Genomic DNA, 7,909 nt, shown 5'->3' with positions numbered 1-7,909 from the left:
TATTCATTTTTAAACCTCATAGAGAAATACCAACTTTCATCTCTTGGAATATTTTATTTTGAAAATACTATTTGTCAAATAAACGGAATACTCCAGGTTTGAATTCAATTCTTTCCAGAGAAATTGTATTCATTTCAAAAGTATTCGAATCCATTTTGATGTATTCGAATACGTGAATACTATCTGTCGGCTGTATTCGAATACTATTCCGATTCTGTATTACGATTCTCCGAATTCAACTAGCTCCTCAGTGCTGTCGCGCGACCTGAAAACGAAGATGGAGTTACAGCAAAGTATTTTTGATACCGAGCTTTTCATTGATGAAGTTGAAAGCACTCGGCGTGCCACATTTGGGACTTTGGAGAGTGAAGATTACAAAAATCGGGGTGTTGAGAAGAGGTCGGCCTGGGCTTAGAGTTAGTGGACTTGTTTCTTGAGGAAGGATGCTACTGTGGAACAGAAGAAGATTTACGGTAAGTGGTTTTTAGTTAACCCTGGAGAGGTGGAGTATAAAGTATTGATTTGGCGTTTCTTTTCACTCATTATATTGTTAAATAAACTCATATATTGTTGTTAAATCATCACTTTTGATGATTATTATAATGATTATTCGTAATAGGTTAATAGGTCTGGACAACACAGAACTCATCTAAAACCTTTTAAATCCCCATAATGTTCCAGTTACAAACTTGTTAACGTTTTTTATTTGTAATAAAATCTGCATTCTATCCCTAAACTTAATTTAAATTAGTCTAACGATAAAATAATGTTTATGCGGAATATAAATGTATTTTATGTATGTAATTTTCTTATTAAAAACTGTAAATAAAGGTTTAGCACTCAAAGGATTCATGAAAAAAAGATAAAGTAGAACAACAATAATTATTGTAATCTAAAATTAAAAGGTCTACAGGTTGATGTATATTATGGACAATTAACAACATCACAAAGCCAATTCGTGTAATAGGTAACGGGCGTGGTGAAAAAACTATACATATATTATGGCTCAAAACAATGTATCCATATTTTAGTTTGCAAACATCATTTTTACTCCAAGGGTGACTATATTAACGTATGTATTCACAATTATTTTTTACACTACAGGTCATTTAACACCATTTTTGTCTTGCCATGGTAGTCCTTTACTTCCTCAATGATGAAGTAATGACGAAATCTATCCCTTACTTTCTTTACGCGTATGTGTAGGGCGTTGTACTACGTTTTCCCCACATTGACAAACGGTGCTGCATACAAGGTATCTTCGTATCTACAACCATCTCGCTGACGTAAGCATAGTTGTGTAGCATACAAACACGCCAAAATAATAATGTTTTCTCCAAAGTCTATAATACGTTCACATTAATAGGCCTATGGAAAATTCGCCATTTGTTTGCTAAAATTCCAAAACGTGCATTCTATGTACCTTCTAGCCCTGGAAAGTCGTGTAGTTGAATATTCGCTTGGAGTGTTCTAACATCTTTCCAACGTATGTATGGCGCATGATGTTTTTGCTGGAGACCAAAGCATCGTGTGTTCACCAACCAATACATAATGGTTAGAGGTGTTGCGTCTCTATTTGGAAATTGGTTTCGGATCAGGAATATTCAACATTGTTTTGTATAAGCTTTTTGTAAAATGTGAGATTTCTTAGAAAAATAGAAGAATCATTACTTTTTCCGTAGGCTCCAACATCAACAAACAAGAAACTATAGTTTGCATCGCAAACAGCTAGCAGGATCATTTGAGAAATAGTGTATTTGTTAGTGTGTTGTAGAAAAGTGACCCGTATGTTCAGGTTTGCTGTAGTCTAATGTGTTTACAGTCTACAGCTCCAAGACAGTTTAGGGAAATTGGCAATTTAGCGGAGAAATTATTCGTCACTTACTTCTTTCCACTTCTCTTACTGTGGTTGTTGGTATGCAAATACAATTTGAGTTTTGTATCCCGATTACAGCACATACTTGCTTGACCAACATACAAGCTGCATACTGTATGACACTATTCCCAATCTATAGTTGTAGTGCATGTTCAACGAAAGAACATCCAGTAGCTAACAATACCTGAAAATAAAAACACACTCGCATTAGTAAAGAAATGTTTCTAAAACAATTATGTTAGTGTCTGTGTTTTTTTTATAGGTGCTCTCACTTCAAAAAAAGATGGAAGACATTTGAGAGACAGTTTATGCAAGGGAGCTGAGAAAGAAAAAGACGACTAAGTCAGGGTCAGCAGCAGTAAAAAGCACACCTTACATATTATTTTCAAAGATTGATGTTTTTGGAAAACACCATGCGAAAATAAGGAAACTCAAAGTAGCATCGAGGAAGATGAAACCACCGTCTTGCAAGATGTAAGATGAACGATCAGACAATGAAGATTTGACCATGCCCTCAACGACCTCTTAGCTGTGGAATTAAAAGACCTAAAATTGAACCCTGTGGACAAGCACTACTCTGATATCTTGACCAAGAGCATTTCCTTGAGAGAAAGTCAGGACGTTGCCAAGAAAGTGATGATGAAGATAAGCTTTTTTGCTTTGTCCTTTGTCTAAAGAACTAAAAAGAGTACCACAGCATGTAAGGATATCAGGGACTAAGATACAACTACTAGAAGTAATTCAACGTTGCACAAGACATTCACACACAACCACAAGCATACGCTCCTACTCCACTATAACCCACGCCTACAAACGCAATCCGTACAGCCAAGGTCCATCAATCGACAGGAATATGCCCTACAACGTACAGCACACAACTTTTATGAACCCTCATGTACCAGTCTCTCCTCACCATAACTTCAACGAACCACATCCCACACAAGCTAGCACTTTCACCTACAGACAGTGATCATGTCACAGGAAAGTTTAATGGAAAAACTGTACGAGAGTAATGTCAACTACAACACCACGTGTTATAGACTTCTTTCATTTTAGTGTGACCTATGTTCTTGTATTTACATTATCACACACATTTACATATCTCATTTGTTAATTAATTAAAATTCTAAATAAATTACACTTACTCAAATGTAATCACTAGCTTTTCTTCAGGTGAAACACAGTCCCTCACAAAAGTTTGTGGAGGTTTTAAATCATCCTCAACAATATTAAGAAGGCCATCAAATGATTCAACTGACATTCTAAAATAATTAAAAAACTTTTCCTCGGAAATTTCCTCAGCTTCGGAATACAGAGTAAAAAAAGCAAGCACCATGACTAAATCTATCTTTCAAAATTGGATGCACCCACTTTTGTCTTTGTCTTCGTCTCCTGTGACTTGTAAACGTCGATACAAAAATGTAAAAGACATACTGCCTCTTCAACGTCCATTTCAGTTCTGATCATTGTTGTAATATTTTCCTGCCAGCGCCGACACGTCACCATTGCAGCGCCCATAGTGTACGGACTTGCTTATCTTGTCGCGCGGCACGTCGCGCGGCGTGTCGCGCCCATGTGTACGCGCCCATGTGTACGCGCCCTTAGCGTCACTTTATCGTCCGTCTGTATTCCGTGCAACAATGTTGCAGTCAACAATCTGAAGGCGCTAACAAACATTCAAAATCTAAAATAATAGTATAAAACTAATTATTAAAAAACGATCTTTCCCAAATTCTACACAGTTTTTCGTATTTATTATTTACCACAAAGGTTTCCCGTTAAATGTATAATAAATAAAAACCCAAATATAATAACTAAACTGTAAAAATGTATCCTTAAAAGGACGTTCTCTACTAAAAACCACTCCTGAGACTGAACCAAACAAGTACCCGCAATTAAACTTTGTACACAGGTGCTCAATAACCTGAACTTTAATATACCAACGTCAAATAGGTGGTGTCGGCCGTCAGAGGTCATATCGTCTAATTTAAATGCACCGTTGGACGGACGTTCTTGAATAAAAGTCACTCCTGAGACTAAACCAAACAAGTGCCCGCAATGAAACTTTGTACACAGGTGCTCAATAACCTGAACTTTAATATACCAACGTCAAAAAGGTGGTGTCGGCCGTCAGAGGTCCTATCGTCTAATTTAAATGCACCGTTAGACGGACGTTCTCGAATAAAAGATCACTCCAGAGACTGAACCAAACAAGTGCCCGCAATTAAACTTTGTACACAGGTGCTCAATAACCTGAACTTTAATATACCAACGTCAAAAAGGTGGTGTCGGCCGTCAGAGGTCCTATCGTCTAATTTAAATGCACCGTTAGACGGGCGTTCTGAAATAAAAGATCCTTCTGAGACTAAACCAAACAAGTGCCCGCAATGAAACTTTGTACACAGGTGCTCTGTAAGCTGAATTTTAATATACCAATGAAGTTGAAGTTGTTTGTGTTTTGAACTTATTAGTATATATAAGTAATACATTACCTTTTTATTAGACAATACTCGTATTTCTTTTCCATGTAGTCAGGAAATTTAAAAAAAATGAGAGCTATAACAAAAAGTAAAATTAATATGACACAAACCATTTTGTTTCGAGGTGGTGAAAAAATGCATTGCTGCACGAACGCTTTGTCTTACCGTAACCAAGCGAACAAGTGTGGGGCTCTTCACCAGATAGTATTCTGATGGCATACCCACTAAAAAAACACCACTTTCTTCTTTTGTCTTCTTCCTTCTCTGGACTCTGGAACTCAACGGGTACAAACTTAAAAGATAATACCAACAAATATGTTATAACAATTTCTTAAAGCATATGTTATGTATTTTAAATTTATATTACAAATACCCAACACCAACAAATTTTACTCTGCCATGCAACTATGGACCTATTTTACGGACATCAATAGCAGAAACTGTTACTGAAATGTCTATATACATGCATGATAGATTATGTGAATGAATTTACAGGCCATGATTTAGGCAAAACAATTAAAATATTCGTGGATGGAAATGTTTACGCTAACACATGTATGGGATAAGAAGGACCGTATGTACACTGCGCTCTGTCAGTTATGACACAATTCCCATACAATAAACAATGACGAAAAATACGGCTATAAAACATTTACAATTTCTAAAAATTACTTTTTGTTAATTAATGTTTTACTTCACCTGTAAAGAGTATTCTTATAAACAATCTAAATATACGTTTAATCTAAATATCAATCTGAGGGACAAGTGTATCCCTTTACCACTTCAATAAACCATGTTGTCAAGAAGAGGAAAACATGTTGCTCACGACAGCGACACGTCCTTCGTGTGGTCATTACCATCGTCTAAGCAGGTTCTGGTTGTAGAAGGATTCTTTTCGAAAGAGATGAGGTGGTGGAAGTAGGGTATAGTATATTTCGGGGTTAAGTATGGCATATGAGGTAGTTAGTTGTAGGGTTAGGGTTCTTGATAATAATTACAATTAATATAAAACTAATGGTAGCTACTAATTTCACTACCAACAACTTCAGGAAACATCTCATTATTTTTGTGGGACCTAATAATTTGTTTCAAACAGTGGTTGTTGCAAGTTCTATTTGGATCTCTTCAATTCGTTGGCTTCTGTCTATCAATATACTGTGCATAACGATATTGGCAGCTACTCAATCCACCACCAAACCGTTAAGCACTTTTCTTTGCGTTGGGCGGGACCTAATATTTTTGCTATACCGTGGTTGACGCTAATTCTATATACAGGTTAATAAAATTGCTTTCTTTCCTTGGATTATGTCTATCAATATATTGTGCCTAACGATATTGGCACCTACTCAATTCACCATGAAAACGTTAAAAACATTTCCTTTGCGTTGTGCGGGACCTTATATTTTTCCTTAAAAAAATTATGGTTGCCTGTAAAGTCGGTTTTACGGGCGAAGATTTTACGTGACAACGTCTTTTTCTCGGTAGAATATTTATTGATATGAATATTATTAAATTGCACAATAGGAACAAGGAATTGAATGAAAATAAGAATTGCACAAATTTTAACTATAGAAATATATTTTGTTTACTAAAACATTGTACATAATTTGAAATTAATTAAAATTTGTTATTGTAAATGGTAAAGTTGAATAAAACATTTACTAAAATTGGAATTTGAAATTCTTGCTAAACACAGTTAAATTCTAACTCCGCGCGTGGTGATTGGTCGGTTTAGTTCGTTTGTTTGGTCGCACTGTTATGACAGGTTAGAGGTTATAATTTGTTATTTTAAATGTTTGACTAGCAATACGCGCTGTTTCTTCTCAATCGACTGACTGAATTACGATTGATTGCAGAGTGATTTAAACTAATAATTTACTTAACACTATCAACATTTGTCAATAGTATGACATAACCTATAAACTCAGTTTCTCAACTTTTGTGTCAATCTAACAATTAATCAATCAATCATAGTTTACGATAATGAAATATCAGTGTACAATTATTTACCTTTATTGTTGTAGTTGTTGTAAATGACGAATCTAAGCACTCCACATTTTCACGAATAAACATAGTTATCTGCTTTATCCCGTGCGGCGGACCCACAGTTATCTGCTTTATCCTGTGCGGATCCCGTGCGGCGGACCCACTGGACGGGCATCGTAACGTTACCGGGCGTTACACTTTTTCATGAGTGACTCCGAGCCGCAACCTAATTTAAGACGTTGTCACGTCAAAACAGGTGTTGTTGTTAATTGTTTCATTCCCATGGTTTCCTGTTGTATTTCGATTTAAATTGTTGGCAAAGTTTGCAAATAAATATGAAATCATTTACTTCAACCTCATGTTGGGTTTTGCTTAAATATTTAAGACATGGTTTGAAGTGAGCCCATCGTTTGCAGCTGTCGCACATTATCCATATTTTGCATCGGGTCTCTCCCTTTCCACATTGTATGCATATATCTGCCATATCATCTGACCATTGCAAAATTTCTCTTTTTAAGTATTCTTTATAATCAGTAGGATTTATTTTCGTCGGCATTTTTTGGTCTTTCAGAAAACATTCTATATAATATATATATATATATATATATATATATATATATATATATATATATATATATATATATATATATATATATATATATATATATATAACATATATTCCACAATTAAAGCTATCACTTTGGACTGCTCCTTTGCCTTTTACATATGTCCATCTGTCTACTTTCATGCCATCATTCTTGTACTGAGTTTTTTTGAAGACCACTGAGAAATGTCCTAAATTTTTTAAATCCAACTTCACAGTTGTCCGGATATCTTGGCAGTGGGTTGTAGAAAAAGCATGTGTGGTTCTATATGTCTCCAACCAGCACGCAATAGTGTTTTTTGTTTGATACAATATACGGCATTAGAATTTTGTCATACTCATTTAAGTTTCGGAAATAATACCAAACAGGCGATGCTGCAGTAACGGAATTATGTTTAAAAAGTGTTCCGCAAGTTTCTGTATTGGCGAATTTAACGTTGTCTGTTTTGCACAGTTTTTTAATTAGAGCAACAATAGCGCAGTCGATCACATTCTGGTGTAATTCTCTTGATCCATTCAATGTGAAATATGGGTCTCCGAACAGATACAGTTTTTTGTAGGCACTAAATTTTTAAAAATAGGCTAATACATACGTATCTGTTTCTAATTAATTTTCCTTGTACAAATAAAAATCTGGATTCATTTTTGACGTTGGTATATTAAAGTTCAGCTTATAGAGCATCTGTGTACAAAGTTCCATTGCGGGCACTTGTTTGGTTTAGTCTCAGGAGTGACTTTTATTTGAGAACGCCCGTCCAACGGTGCATTTAATTTAGACGATAGGACCTCTGGACGGCCGACACCACCTTTTTGACGTTGGTATATTAAAGTTCAGGTTATTGAGCACCTGTGTACAAAGTTTAATTGCGGGCACTTGTTTGGTTTAGTCCTCAGGAGTGACTTTTATTAGAGAACGCCCGTCTAACGGTGCATTTAAATTAGACGATAGGACCTCTGACGGCC

This window comes from Homalodisca vitripennis, chromosome 1 (assembly GCF_021130785.1).
Source record: "Homalodisca vitripennis isolate AUS2020 chromosome 1, UT_GWSS_2.1, whole genome shotgun sequence".
In the NCBI taxonomy this organism is placed as follows: Eukaryota; Metazoa; Arthropoda; class Insecta; order Hemiptera; family Cicadellidae; genus Homalodisca; species Homalodisca vitripennis.
The sequence above is the reverse complement of the archived record's forward strand: the minus strand, read 5'-3'. Positions refer to the sequence as shown.